Source organism: Neoarius graeffei, chromosome 4 (genome assembly GCF_027579695.1).
Source record: "Neoarius graeffei isolate fNeoGra1 chromosome 4, fNeoGra1.pri, whole genome shotgun sequence".
Taxonomy (NCBI): Eukaryota; Metazoa; Chordata; class Actinopteri; order Siluriformes; family Ariidae; genus Neoarius; species Neoarius graeffei.
In genome coordinates, this window is record NC_083572.1 from 115,910,326 (window position 1) to 115,925,554 (window position 15,229).

Sequence of the window (15,229 nt, forward strand, 5' to 3'; positions counted from 1 at the left end):
CCGAGAGGCGTTCCGGCGCCTCCTCGCGTCGGTAGGATCCACCAGCGCCCCGGCCGCGGGCCCATCTCCCATCACCTTGACTAAGATGGGCCCGCAGGACGACCCCGAGGCGTTCATCGCGTTATTCGAACAGGTCGCCGAAGCCTCGGGGTGGCCGATGGAGCAGCGCGCGGCACGCCTCCTCCCCCTCCTGATGGGAGAGGCGCAGTTAGCCGCACTACAGCTCCCCGCCGACCACCGGCTGGCCTACGCCGACCTTCGCCGGGCTGTCCTCCAGCGCGTGGGGCGCACGCCGGAGCAGCAGCGCCAGCGCTTCCGCGCGCTACGAATGGAGGAAGTCGGCAGCCCGTTCGCGTTCGGCCAGCAGCTCCGGGACGCCTGCTGGCGGTGGCTGAGGGCCGAAGATCGCGACGCCGAGGGGATCATCGACCAGGTGGCGCTGGAACAGTTCATCACCCGCCTACCCGCCGGAACCGCGGAGTGGGTCCAGTGCCACCGCCCAGCGTCGCTGGATCAGGCCGTAGGACTGGCGGAGGATCATCTGGCAGCTGTCCCGGCGGCAGGACAACGGAGGATGTCAGCTTCTCTCTCCTCTTCTCTCTCTCCCTCTTCTCTCTCTCTCCCCCCTCCTCCTGTGTCCCGTCCTCGCCCCATTCCCCCACCTCGGAGGCGGGGGCCGGCTCCACCCTAGCCGGCCCGCCGCACCCATGGTGCCCTCCCATTTCTCCCTTCTGCGTCTGTCTCTCCCCCCCTCAGGTGAGTGACCCTCAATCCACAGCTGCAGAGGGGAGGCCCGGGCCGGTTTGCTGGCGCTGCGGGGAACCGGGCCACCTGCAGCAACAGTGTGCCGCGATGGAGGTGGGGGCAGTGGTGCGGATCCCCGATGCGCCAGAGGCTGCCCTCGATCAGGCCGGAGCGTATCGCATACCGGTAAGTGTACAAGGGGCGACATATCAGGCGTTGGTGGATTCAGGGTGCAACCAGACCTCGATCCGCCAAAGCCTGGTGCAAGACGAGGCATTGGGGGGAGCACAAGGGGTGAAGGTGTTGTGTGTGCACGGGGATGTTCACTGCTACCCGTTGGTGTCGGTCCACATATATTTCAGAGGGGAAAAATCTATAGTGAAGGCGGCGGGTAATCCTCGCCTTACCCACTCTTTGATCTTGGGGACTGATTGGCCGGGATTTCGGGGGTTGATGGCACACCTAGTAAAGAGTGGGTCCTGCCCGTTAACAGGGGGGGGCCCGGTGTCGTTTTGGCTGGAGCTGCGGTCGCAGAGCCGTCTACGTCATCTCCGCGACAGAGTGAGGAGCCCCCGGCCCCTCCTCTTTCTATTGGGGAATCCCTCGCGGATTTCCCACTGGAACAATCGCGAGACGAAACTCTGCGACACGCGTTTGACCAAGTGAGAGTAATCGATGGTCAAACGCTCCAGCCGAATGCCACCCCGACCTTCCCCTATTTTTCCATTTTAAAGGATAGGTTATACCGAGTGACGCAGGACACTCAGACGAAGGAGCGTGTCACCCAGTTGTTAATTCCAAAGAGCCGCCGGGAATTGGTATTCCAGGCGGCCCACTTTAATCCCATGGCAGGACACCTCGGGCAGGATAAAACACTCGCCCGGATAATGGCCCGATTCTATTGGCCGGGGATTCGCGGCGACGTCCGTAAGTGGTGTGCGGCGTGCCGCGAATGCCAGTTAGTAAATCCAGCGGCCATTCCAAAAGCGCCCTTGCGCCCCCTACCATTAATCGAGACCCCGTTTGAAAGAATTGGGATGGATCTCGTCGGGCCATTAGATCGGTCGACACGAGGGTACCGCTTTATATTGGTTCTGGTGGACTATGCAACGCGATACCCGGAAGCGGTGCCTCTTCGCAATATCTCCGCACGTAGTATTGCAGAGGCCCTCTTCCATGTCATCTCCCGGGTCGGAATCCCGAAAGAGATTCTGACGGACCAAGGCACCTCGTTTATGTCACGAACACTGGCTGAACTGTATGGGCTACTGGGTATTAAGCCGATCCGCACCAGCGTGTATCACCCACAGACGGATGGTTTAGTCGAACGGTTCAACCGCACCCTCAAGAATATTATCAAAAAATTCGTAAGTGAGGACGCACGTAACTGGGATAAGTGGCTCGAACCCTTGTTGTTTGCAGTGCGAGAGGTCCCCCAAGCCTCCACGGGGTTCTCCCCGTTTGAATTATTGTATGGGCGTAAGCCACGCGGCATCTTAGATGTACTGCGGGAAAATTGGGAGGAGGGACCTTCCCAAAGCAAAAATGAAATTCAATACGTTATGGATCTGCACGCAAAACTCCACACACTCACCCACTTAACTCAGGAGAATTTGCGGCAGGCCCAGGAACGCCAAACCCGCCTGTACAACAAGGGCACGTGCCTTAGAGAGTTCACTCCGGGAGATAAGGTACTCGTCCTGTTGCCCACGTCAAGCTCCAAATTAATCGCCAAGTGGCAAGGGCCCTTTGAAGTCACACGGCGAGTCGGGGACGTCGACTATGAGGTTAGGCGAACGGACAGGGAGGGGGCGCTACAGATCTACCACCTCAATCTGCTGAAGCTCTGGAACGAGGAGGTCCCCGTGGCATTGGTGTCAGTAGTTCCGGAGAAGGCGGAGCTGGGGCCGGAGGTTCACAAAGGGTCATTGGCATCTCGCACCTCTCCGGTCCCCTGTGGAGACCACCTCTCCCCGACCCAACTCACGGAGGTCGCCCAGTTGCAGGCCGAGTTTTCGGATGTGTTCTCGCCTCTGCCCGGTCGCACCAACCTCATAGAACACCACATAGAGACGCCCCCGGGGGTGGTAGTGCGTAGCCATCCTTATAGACTACCCGAACACAAAAAAAAGGTGGTTCGGGAAGAACTTCAGGCCATGCTCGAAATGGGCATCGTCGAGGAGTCCCACAGTGACTGGAGCAGCCCGGTGGTCTTGGTTCCCAAGGCCGACGGCTCGGTCCGGTTCTGTGTGGACTATAGAAAAGTCAATGCGGTGTCTAAATTCGACGCGTACCCAATGCCTCGTATTGATGAGCTGCTCGATCGACTAGGCACGGCTCGCTTTTACTCGACACTGGATTTGACGAAGGGATATTGGCAGATCCTCTTGACTCCATTATCCCGGGAAAAAACGGCCTTTTCCACACCGTTCGGCTTACACCAGTTCGTCACACTTCCGTTTGGGTTGTTTGGGGCGCCCGCTACGTTTCAGCGGCTGATGGACCGGGTCCTCCGGCCCCACGCCACCTATGCGGCCGCTTACTTGGATGATATCATCATTTATAGTAATGACTGGCAGCGGCACCTGCAACACCTGAGGGCCGTCCTTAGGTCGCTGAGGCGGGCGGGGCTCACTGCCAACCCAAAGAAGTGTGCGATTGGGTGGGTGGAAGTACGGTATCTGGGCTTCCACTTGGGTAACGGGCAGGTGCGTCCCCAAATTAATAAGACAGCAGCGATTGCGGCCTGCCCGAGGCCCAAGACCAAAAAGGGGGTGAAACAGTTCCTGGGGCTGGCTGGCTATTATCGTAGGTTTATACCTAATTATTCGGACGTCACCAGCCCGCTGACTGACCTCACTAAAAAGGGGGCGCCAGATCCGGTCCAGTGGACGGAGCAGTGCCAGCGGGCTTTCTCTGAGGTAAAGGCTGCACTGTGTGGGGGGCCACTTTTGCACTCCCCTGACTTCTCTCTCCCTTTTTTGTTACAGACGGATGCGTCGGACAGAGGGCTGGGGGCCGTTTTGTCCCAGCAGGTGGGGGGAGAGGATCGCCCAGTACTATACATCAGCCGAAAACTGTCGGTGCGCGAGGGGCGCTACAGCACCATCGAGAAAGAGTGTCTGGCGATCAAGTGGGCGGTCCTCGCCCTCCGTTACTACCTGCTGGGGCGCTCTTTCACCCTCTGTTCGGACCACGCGCCCCTCCAGTGGCTCCACCGCATGAAGGATGCCAACGCGCGGATCACCCGTTGGTATCTAGCGCTCCAACCTTTCAACTTCAAGGTGGTCCACAGGCCGGGGGCGCAAGGGGAGTCAAGGGGGGGGGGAGTCGGCTGCGGGCCGGACGGGCGCCTGGCCTGAGTCGGGCGGTGGGGGTATGTGGCAGCGGGGGCGTGGTCAAGCGCCGGTCTGTGACAGGAGGGCGGAGTCAGGGAAGGTAAGTGGCAGAATCGCTTCACCTGAGTGTGATTAACCTATGTTTTGTGTGTGTTCTCCCCAGTAAACCGCGCCCTATTTAAGGAGGGAAAGTGAGAGCAGAGGGGAGTGATGTTCCAGAGGAGACGACAGTCTGTGTGTGCGCGTCAGCCTCTTAGACTGAATTCTGTATGTTAGACTGAAAAGTTTGGCAATAAAACCCAGTTGTCATCCTGATCTCTGTCCTGCCGTCTTCTGTGCTCCACCCACACCTTGTACACGCCACATAAAGCTTCTGCGTATCACCCTCAAAGCCAAGGTGTCTTGGAGCACTTCCATCAGATGCTCAAGTCAATGTTGAGGGCATATTGTGTGGAATTAGGCAGGGACTGGGAAGACGGCCTTCCCAGTCCCAGGGAAGATGTCCCAGGGACAGGACAACAAGTGTAACAGGTGGACAGGTATAACAGGAGAACAGGTGTAACAGCAGAAATGGTGTAACAGGAGGACAGGTGTAACAGGTGAAGTGGTGTAACAGGTGGACAGGTGTAACAGGAGGACAGGTGTAACAGATGAAGTGCTAAATAGGTGGAGTGGTATAACAGGAGGACAGGTGTAACAGGTGAAGTGGTTGTGGCAGCAGGGGCATGGCCAAGCATCAGTTTGTGAATGGAGGGCAGGGTTAAGGAAGGTGAGACCTGTTGTCAATTAATGTGTGTGTGTGTGTGTGTGTGTGTGTGTGTGTGTGTGTGTGTGTGTGTGTGTGTGTTGCAGTGAAGGTGGAGCATAAAAGGAGTAGGAGAGCAAAGAAGAGTGCCTGGAACCAGAACACGACTATGTGTGTACGTGCGTGTCCTAGAATGAGCCAAGTAAAGCTGAAAAGCTGTCAATAAATGTGTGTGTGAACATTATCTCCTGCCTGCCATACTTCTGTACTGCACCCACATCAGGGAAACTATTACAGTGGTGCCGAAACCTGGGACTACTGAAGGGAGCCAGCCCATGGAGTCCTCGCCATTCAAGGACCTCATCCATGCCCTCGCAATCGCTCAGCAGAACCAGCATCAAGCGCTGACTGGAAGGAGCAGGAACAATGCTACGAAGCCTTGGTGCTGGCCCAGCAGGAAGCTTGCCAGGCGTTCTACCACCTGCTTGCATCAGCGGGGTCCTCAACCACCACCACAGAGGACCCTCCCCACCTCACCCTAATGAAGATGGGCCTGCATGACAATCCGGAAGCCTTCCTAGCGCTTTTCGAACAAGCAGCCGAAGTATGGGGGTGGCCGGTCGAGCAGCACGCAACACGCCTACTTCCACTGTTGACTGGCGAGGCGCAGCTCACCACGCTGCAGCTCCCTGCTGACAGCCAGCTCATATACACCGACTTGAAGCGAGCCGTCCTACAGCTTGTTGGCCGCTCCCCAGAACAAAGCATCAGTGCTTCCGGATGCTGAAGTTGGAGGAGGTCGGCTGGCCGTTCGCATTCGGCCAACAACTCTGGGACGCCTGCCAGCAGTGGCTGAGGGCGGATGACCGTGATGCCGAGGGAATCATTGATGTCGCCTCTTCTCCTTTTTTCTCTCCTTTCCCCTCCCTCTCTTCTTCCCTTCCCCACCCTGTTCCCCCAACGTGAAGGCATGGGCCAGCTCCCCCCCAGCCGGCCGGGCTCACCCATGGTTGTCCTCCCATTTTTCCCTTCCATGTCTGTCATCTCCCTTCAGGTGAGCGATGCCCAGAACACTGGTACAGAGGGAAAGCCTGGGCTGGTGTGTTGGTGCTGCAGGGAGCTGGGACATCTTCAAAGTCAGTGCTCTGCGATGGAGGTGGGAGTGGTGGTCTGGATCCCCAACACACCAGAGACTGCCCTCGATTGGGCCGGAGCATATCGTATACCGGTAAGTGTACAAGGGGATACGTATCATGCATTGGTGGATTCCTGCTGTAACCAGACCTCAATCCACCAAAGCCTGGTGCAAGGTGAGGCATTGGGGAGAGCACAAGTGGTGAAGGTGCTGTGTGTGCATGGGGATGTTCACAACTACCCATTAGTGTCCGTCCACATTCTATTTCGGGGAGAAAAGCATAGAATAAAGGCAGCGGTTCATCTTCGTCTCACCCACTCTCTGATTTTCAGAATAAGAATCAGAATAATTTATTTGTCATTCTAAAACACTGTAAAACACTGACATTGTCACAATGAAATTTAAAGTGCTACTCCTTCTGGTTCATACACTCACTCATGCCATACTCTCATACCAAACTCATACCGATACATACACATCATAGGACAGGTCACATAAGAAACAGTATAAAAATAGATATTAGGCAGTATAAAAATAGATTTTTTTCTTTTTCCCCGTTTCTTTTCTCCCTTTTCCTCTTTTTGAAAAAAAAATCACAGTACTGGAAAGTGCAAATGCAGTGCAACCAGGCAAGATAATCATTCAGCATGATGAAATCCTATTTCTGTAAGTGAATGTTTAGAGTTGTGATGGCTGTGGGGAAAAAGCTATCTCTGAATCTGGTTGTGCGGGTTCTGGCAGACCTGTAATGCCTTCCTGAGGGAAGTAACTGAAAGTGTTCATGGCCTGGGTGAGAGGAGTCCTTATGTTTTTTGCTCTGCTGAGGTAATGGGATGAGGCGATGCTGTCAAGTATGGGCAGGGAGCAGCCAATGATCTTTTCTGAAGACCTGATGACCCTTTGCAGTGATTTTTTTCTGTGCCACAGTGCAGCTTGCATACCACACTGTGATGCAGTATGTCAGTATGCTCTCTATAGCAGAGCGATAAAAGGTCACCAGCAGTGTCTCCCTTAGATTATTTCTCTTTAGCAGTCTCAGGAAGTAGAGATGCTGCTGTGCCCTTTTGATGATGGTAGTGGTGTTAGCTGTCTAGGAGAGGTTGTCGGCGATATGGACTCCCAGGAATTTGAAGGTGTGGACCCTCTTGACAATGGCACCTTCTATGAAGAATGGCGGTGAGTCCATATGCCACTTCCTCCTGAAGTCCAGGATCAGCTCCTTGGTCTTTGATATGTTGAGCTTGAGGTTGTTGTTATGGCACCATGCTGTCAGCCTCTTGATCTCAGCCCTGTAGTGTGTCTCATCATCTCCCTCTACTATGTGACTGATGACTGTGGTGTCATCTGCAAATTTGATGATGGTGTTGGAGGGATGAGCTGAGGAACAGTCACTCGTGTACAGGGAGTATAGCAAAAGGCTGAGAACACACCCTTGTGGTGCACCTGTACTGAGTGTGATAGTGGGGGAGAGGTGGGGGCCCAGTCGGACAACTTGTGAGCAGTTGGTGAGGAAATCACTTATCCAGGTGCAGATGGGGGTGGAGAGGCCCAGGTGGAGCAGCTTGTTGATGAGGATGTCCAGGATGATAGTGTTGAATGCTGAGCTGTAGTCCACAAAGACCATTCTCACATAGGTGTTGCTGTGTTCCAGATGGTTTAGCGCCGCATGCATCACTATGGTGATAGCATCCTCCGTGGACCTGTTTGACCGGTATGCAAACTGATGGGGATCAAAAGAGGCTGGGAGGCTAGATTTTATGTACCATAGCACCAGTTTCTCCAGGCATTTCATGACAACAGGTGTCAATACAACTGGTCTGTAGCCGTTAAGGTCCTCTGGAGCTGGCTTCTTTGGCACGGGGATGATGGTGGCTGATTTCAGACAAGATGGTACAATGGCCTGTGACAGGGAGCTGTTGAAGATTCTGGTGAAGACTCCTGCTAAGTGGTCAGCACAGGATTTAAGGACTCTGCCCGGCACTCCGTCAGGTCCTGTTGCCTTCCATGGGTTGACGGTCTTCAGTGAACATCTCACTTCATACTCCTGCAGAGTGAGAGTGTGACTGGTGAGAGCTGGTGGAGACAGCAGGTTGACTGCAGGTCTGTCAGCCTCAAACCTAGCAAAGAAGTGGTTCAGCTCCTCAGCCAGCGAGGCATCAGTGTTGGTGGTACTGTTGACAGTGCTGCCTTTGTAGTTGGTTAATTGTTGTATTCCCTGCCACACTCTGCGTGGATCGTTGTCTGTCAGGTAGGCCTCCACTCTCCTTTTATACGCCTCCTTTGGTTAATTGTTGTATTCCCTGCCACACTCTGCGTGGATCGTTGTCTGTCAGGTAGGCCTCCACTCTCCTTTTATACGCCTCCTTTGCCTCCTTGATGCCCCTCTTCATATCAGCTCTGGCAGAGCTCTTCTGTTCTTTATCCCCTGACCTGAAGGCGATATTACATTTCCTCAGGAGTCTCTTGACTTCCCTCGTCATCCAGGCTCTGTTTGGGATATGTCCTGATGCGACGTTCAACTGTGACATTGTCCATGCAGAATGTGATCTAATCCAGGACAACCTCTGTGTCACCATCTAAGTCACTTTGAAAGAGCAGGTCCCATTCCGTCTGTTGGAAGCAGTCCTGGAGCTGGGATAGGGCAGTGTCAGGCCAGGTTTTGATAGTCCTTCTACTTGGCTGTATAGTCCTTCTGACAGGGATGTATGCTGGGATCAGGAGTAGTTGGATGTGATCTGACTGGTCCAGATGAGGGAGAGGAGTAGTTCTGTATGCTTTCTTGATGTTAGAGCATATATGGTCTAGTGTGTTCTTCCCTCTAGTAGCACAACCTACATGCTGGAAAGAGCTGGGGAGTACAGTCTTTAAGGACGCCCTGTTAAAGTCCCCTGCTACAATATGAATTCCCTCTGGGTGGTCACACTGCAGTTTGTTGACTATGGTTAGCAGGTGAGCCAAACTTGTGCTAACGTTAGCATTGGGGGCTATATAGATGGCAGTAACAGTCACTACGGTGTGCTCTCTTGGTAAATAAAATGGTCTGCATATTACCGACAGGGCTTCCAGGTCAGGTGAGCAGTGCTGGGCAACAATCCTGCTGTTGGTGTACCATTCCTTATGCACAAAAATGCAAAGTCCTCCTCCTCTGGTCTTGCCGGAGTTCTTGTCTCGGTCCTGCTGGTAGCTAGCTTGGCCTGCTAGCTGCACGGTAGCATCCAGGATGAGGGGATTCAGCCAGGTTTCAGTGATAATCATCATGCAGCAGTTCCGTGTGTAGTTGTTCGTTGCTATACTGAGTTCCAACTCATCCATTTTGTGTGCTATGGATCTGGTGTTGGTGAGTCGTAGGCTTGGCAGTGGAGGTCTGTGTGGTAGTTTCCTTAGCCGGGCTAGCAGGCCTGACTGGCATCCTCACTTCTGCTTTCTCTCCTGTCATTGCCTGCCACTACCGACAACAATCCACGGAGCACCTGGAGGTCTGGCTATATCCTCCAGGATGTTATAAGCCTCCTGGAAGGCTCTTGTAATGGCTTTGTTGTATCGTAGTCCTATCTTGATTAGTTCAGTATGGCTATACTTGTTCGTAAGACCTTGACATGGGAACATTACGAAAAACATAAATATACACCAACAGGAGAGCTAGAAGCCGCTGCACAATCGCACGCTGCCATCTTGCACTGAATTGCACCAATTCGGTGCATGCGTTTGACCAATCAATTGGGGACTGATTGGCCACGGTTTAAAGAACTGATGGAACACATAGTAAGAGGTGGGTCCTGCATTAGTACATCATGGGAAGATCCCGGTGTGGCATCGACTGGGGAAGCTGTCACAGGGCCGTCTACATCAGCACCACATCAGGGTGATACGAGGAGTGAGGAGCAGCTCGCCCCTCCTCTCTCTCTCAGGGATTCCCTTGAGGATTTCCCTTTAGAGCAGTCGCAAGACGAGACTCTGGATCATGCGTTTGACCAAGTGAGAGTAATCGATGGTCAAACTCTCCAGCCATGCATGACACCGGCCTTCCCATATTTTGTTATTATTAAGGACAGGTTATACTGAGTGATGCAGGACACTCAAACCAGTGAACAAATAACCCAGTTGTTAATCCCAAAAAGCCGTAGGGAACTTGTATTCCATGTGGCTCACTTTAATCCCATGGCCGAACACTTAGGGCAGGATAAAACACTAGCCCAAATAATGGCCCGATTCTATTGGCCAGAGATTCGTGGGGATGTCTGTCGGTGGTGTGCGGTGTGCCGCGAATGCCAATTGGTAAATCCTGCGACCACTCCAAAGGCGCCTTTGTGCCCTCTCCCTCTAATCGAGATCCCTTTTGAGAGAACTGGTATGGATCTTGTCAGGCCATTAGAATGGTCATCATGGGGATATCACTTTATTTTAGTTCTGGTGGACTATGCAATGCGATAACCGGTGCCTCTCCGCAATATTGCGGAAGCGCTCTTCCGTATTATCTCCCGGGTCAGGATTCCGAAAGAAATCCTGACAAACCAAAGCACTACATTTAGTATGTCACGCACACTGCGTGAACTGTACGGGTTATTGGGAATTAAGTCTATCCGCACCAGTATCTATCACCCACAAACAGATGGCTTTGTGGAACGGTTTAATCAAACATTCAAAAACTTAATTTGGAAATTTGTAAGTGAGGATGTACGTCTCATCTCATTCATTATCTCTAGCCGCTTTATCCTGTTCTATAGGGTCGAGGATGTATGTAATTGGGATAAATGGCTCGAGGATGTATGTAATTGGGATAAATTGCTCGAGACCCTGTTATTTGCAGTACGAGAGGTCCCGCAAGCCTCCACAGGTTTTTCACTGTTTGAGTTATTATATGGGCATAAGCTGCCTGGCATTTTGGACATGCTACGAGAAAATTGGGAGCAGGAACCTTCGCCTAGCAAGAATGAAATTCAATATATTCTTAATCTGCATGCAAAACTCCATACCCTCATGCACTTAACCCAGGAGAATTTACGACAGGCACAAGAAAGTCAAGTCTGGCTGTACGACAGGGGCACACGCCTTAGAGAGTTCACACCAAGAGACAAAGTGCTCATATTATTGCCCATGTCGAGCTCCAAATTAATTGCCAAGTGGCAAGGGCCCTTCGAGGTCACACGGTGAGTTGGGGACATCGACTATGAGGTGAGGCGAACAGATAGGGGTGGGGCATTGCAAATTTACCACCTCAACCTGTTAAAACATTGGAACAAGGGGGTCCCCATGGCGTTGGCATCGGTAGTCCCAGAGAAGGCGGAGCTAGGGCCAGAGGTAAAAAAACATTTCAAGTCACTCCTGTCCCTTGTGGAGACCAGATCGCACTGGCCCAACTCACGGAGGCGGCCAAGTTGCAGAAGAAATTTTCTGACATGTTTTCGCCCCTTCCTGGCCACACCCACCTCATAGAACACTACATTGAGGTGTCCCCGGGGGTGGTGGTGCGTAGCCGCCCTTGCCACTTGCCTGAACACAAAAAAAAGGTGGTTCGGGATGAACTCAAGCCATGCTTCAAATGGGCATAATTGAGGAGTCCCACAGTAACTGGAGCAGCCCGGTGGTCCTGGTTCCCAAAACTGATGGGTTGGTCCAGTTCTGTGTGGACTATAGAAAGGTCAATGCAGTGTCTAAATTTGATGCATACCCAATGCCTTGCATTGATGAGTTGCTCAATTGGCTAGGTGCTGCTTGCTTTTATTCGACACTGGATCTAACAAAGGGATGTTGGCAGATCCCCTTGACTCCTCTATCCCAAGAGAAAATGTCCTTTTCCACACCATTTGGGTTACACCAATTTGTCACGCTTTCTTTTGGGTTATTTGGGGCTCCCGCTACATTCCAGCGGCTCATGGACAAGATCCTTCACCCTCTCGCCACCTACGCGGCAGCATACATCGACAATATCATTATTTATAGCAATGATTGGCTGCAGCACCTGGAACACCTTAGGATCATCCTAAAGTCACTGAGGCATGCAGGTCTCACAGCTAACCTGAAAAAGTGTGCAATTGGGCAGGTGGAAGTACAGTATCTGGGTTTCCACTTGGGTCATGGGCAGATGTGTCCCCAAATTAACAAGATTGCAGTGATTGTGGCCTGCCCAAAGCCCAAGACCAAAAAGGGGGTGAGACAGTTCCTGGGGCTGGCTGACTACTATTGTAGGTTCATGCCTAATTATTCAGAGGTCACCAGCCCAATAACTGATCCTACTAAAAAGGGAGCACCAGATCTGGTCCAGTGGATGGAGCAGTGCCAACAGGCTTTCTCTAAAGTAAAAGCTGCACTGTGTGGGGGGCCACTTTTACACTCCCCTGACTTCTCTCTCCCCTTTGTTTTACAGACAGACACATCAGACAGGGGTCTGGGGGCCGTTCTGTCCCAGAAGGTGGAGGGTGAGGAATGTCCCATGCTGTACACCAGCTGCAAGCTCTTGATGCTTGAAAGCAAGTACAGCACTATTGAAAAGGAGTCTGGCCATCAAGTGGGCAGTCCTTGCCCTCCGATACTACCTGTTGGGATGCCCTTTCACCCTCCGTTCGGATCACGCACCCCTCCAGTGGCTCCACTACATAAAGGATACTAATGCACGGATCACCTGTTGGTATCTCACCCTCCAGCCATTTAAATTTGAGGTGGTACGCAGGCCGGGGGCACAGATGGTGGTGGTGGATTTCCTGTCCTGTCGGGGGGCAGTCCTCTGCAGGGTGGACGGCTCCCCGGCCTGAGTTGGGTGGTGGGGGTATGTGGCAGTGGGGGCGTGGCCAAGCTTCAGTTTGTAAATGGAGGGTGAGGTCGGGTAAGGTGAGTGGCCAAGTCGTTACACCTGTTGTCAATTAATGTGTGTGTGTGTGTGTGTGTGTGTGTGTGTGTGTGTGTGTGTGTGTGTTGCAGTGATGGTGGAGCATAAAAGGAGTAGGAGAGCAGAGAAGAGTGCCTGGGACCAGAACATGACTGTGTGTGTATGTGTGTGTATATGTGTGTGTCTTAGAGTGAGCCAAGTGAAGCTGAAATGCTGTCAATAAACGTGTGTGTGAACATCATCTCCCACCTGCTGTACTTCTGTACTCCAACCCACATCAGGGAAACTATTACAGTGGTATAACAGGAGAACAGGTGTAACAGGTGAAGTGGTGTAACAGGAGGACAGGTGTAACAGGAGTACAGGTGTAACAGGTGAAGTGGTGTAACAGGAGGACAGGTGTAACAGGAGGACAGGTGTAACAAGTGAAGTGGTAAACAGGTGGAGTGCTATAAGAGGAGGACAGGTGTAACAGGAGGACAGGTGTAACAGGTGAAGTAGTGTAATAGGAGGACAGGTGCAACAGGTGGACAAGTGTAACAGGTGAATTGGTATAACAGGAGGACAGGTGCAACAGGTGAAGTGGTATAACAGGACAACGGGTGTAACAAGAGGACAGGTGTAACAGGTGGGGTGGTGTAACGGGGACAGGTGTAACATATGAACAGGTGTGACAGGTGAAGTGTATGTAACCCCTAACCCTTGCTGAAACGCACAGTCTTTCTCTGTTTATTTATATTCATCTCTGATGATGATGGTCTGTGTGTAATCTGGTCAGTGTTCATGAGCACTAAGTGGTGTTTGCTGGCGGACAGACAGACAGACAGACAGACAGAGGGATTTGATGCAGCAGCTTCCTCCGGGTTTCAGTGCGCTGTAGAGCTGAAAGCAGCGGGAGCGCTCGAGCCGGTGAATGCGGACCGGCAGGAATGCGCGAGACCAACCTGCCGTCGTGTGCGCGCGCATACTCACAAATCACACAAGTGACAAAACGGTTGTTTTTCGCGTTTTTATCCTGAAACACCACAGTAACGTTTCTCTAGTGTGTGTGTGTGTGTGTGTGTGTTCTCAGAGAGATGAACAGTAAGAAAAGATCTCACTGACCTGCAGCGCGCTGGGGGGGGGGGGGGGGGGGGGGGGGGATACTTTTAGTTTTTAAAAAAGGCGCTCCGAGGGAAGGGAGATTACAGGAGATGGAGGGATTTCCGACTGAAGGAAAACAATTAAACACAATCAGCTGATTTGTCGATGGCGCGCGCGACACAGTGAGGACCTCCTCCGGTGTGAACTGAGCTCGAGCTCCGGTTTAACGGAACTGCACTTTATTTCCTCACACTGTTTCAGGTAAGAGCTGAGTTTAGCTTTAATAATAATAATAATAATAATACCTTGATGACGGAGCTGTGAGTTAGCTGTAATTTGTTTGTGGAATAAGAGATTATCCTGGGAATAATGCGCGCGAGAGGGGAATACAGGATTGCAGGGATATTGGGTAATAATCCGAAAATTAAAATACAATATGTAATTAATATGCAAATCTGACAAGCAGTCCTTCTCTTATTAAGAAGTAAAAATTTTCTGTGTCGGTTGATTTACCACCAATTTACCAAAAACTCACCAGATTCTCAGAAATAAAGGTGACAAACTGCATGATTCGTTTCATTTGTCTTTTACCTGTGTGTGTGTGTGTGTGTGTGTGTGTGTGTGTTTAATTTACTTGTCGAGTAACACAGTGCTGTAAAGATATTAACTAAATGTATAAATCCTGCCACACTGATGCTCCATTTCAGTGAGCAGGACAGTTCATTTTTTATTTCTGAAGCTGTTTCCTGTGTTAATTATTAATTAATTAATTAATTAATTAATTAATTAATTAATTAATTAAACCTCTATATATTTAAGTTATATTATTATATTTTCAAATGCTTTACTTTAGATTATTATAGTAAACATTTAGACATAAATGCATGGACTCCTTTTCTAAAATATTTCTATAGTTTATTTATGAGCATTTTGTAAATCATAAAAAGAGAAGAAACACAATAAAGTATCTCTCAGAAATAAAGGGTACTAAACGGTACCTTTCCTGGTCACTAGGCTGGTACTCACCCTTACCTGTTTATCTTTCACCTGTTCGTGTGGACAGACGACAGTGCCCTTTAAACATAATTTAAAATACATTAGTTTTTAGAGTAAAGCTTTAAAGGTTTACTTCATGCATGCAATACACAATAAAGGTAATAAAGGTACTAAACTTTAATGGGTCGACACCAGTGACCAGGAAAAGTGAAACACTGAAAGCATTTCTGATTTCAAAGCAAAAATCTCCTGATGTGAGACTGTAGGGGAAAACGCCAATTTATTTTTGTGTATGTGAAAAAAATAAATGATGGAAAAGTGGACAGAGGAGAAAAGGAGTTTGTGAAGGATTGTGCATACACAGT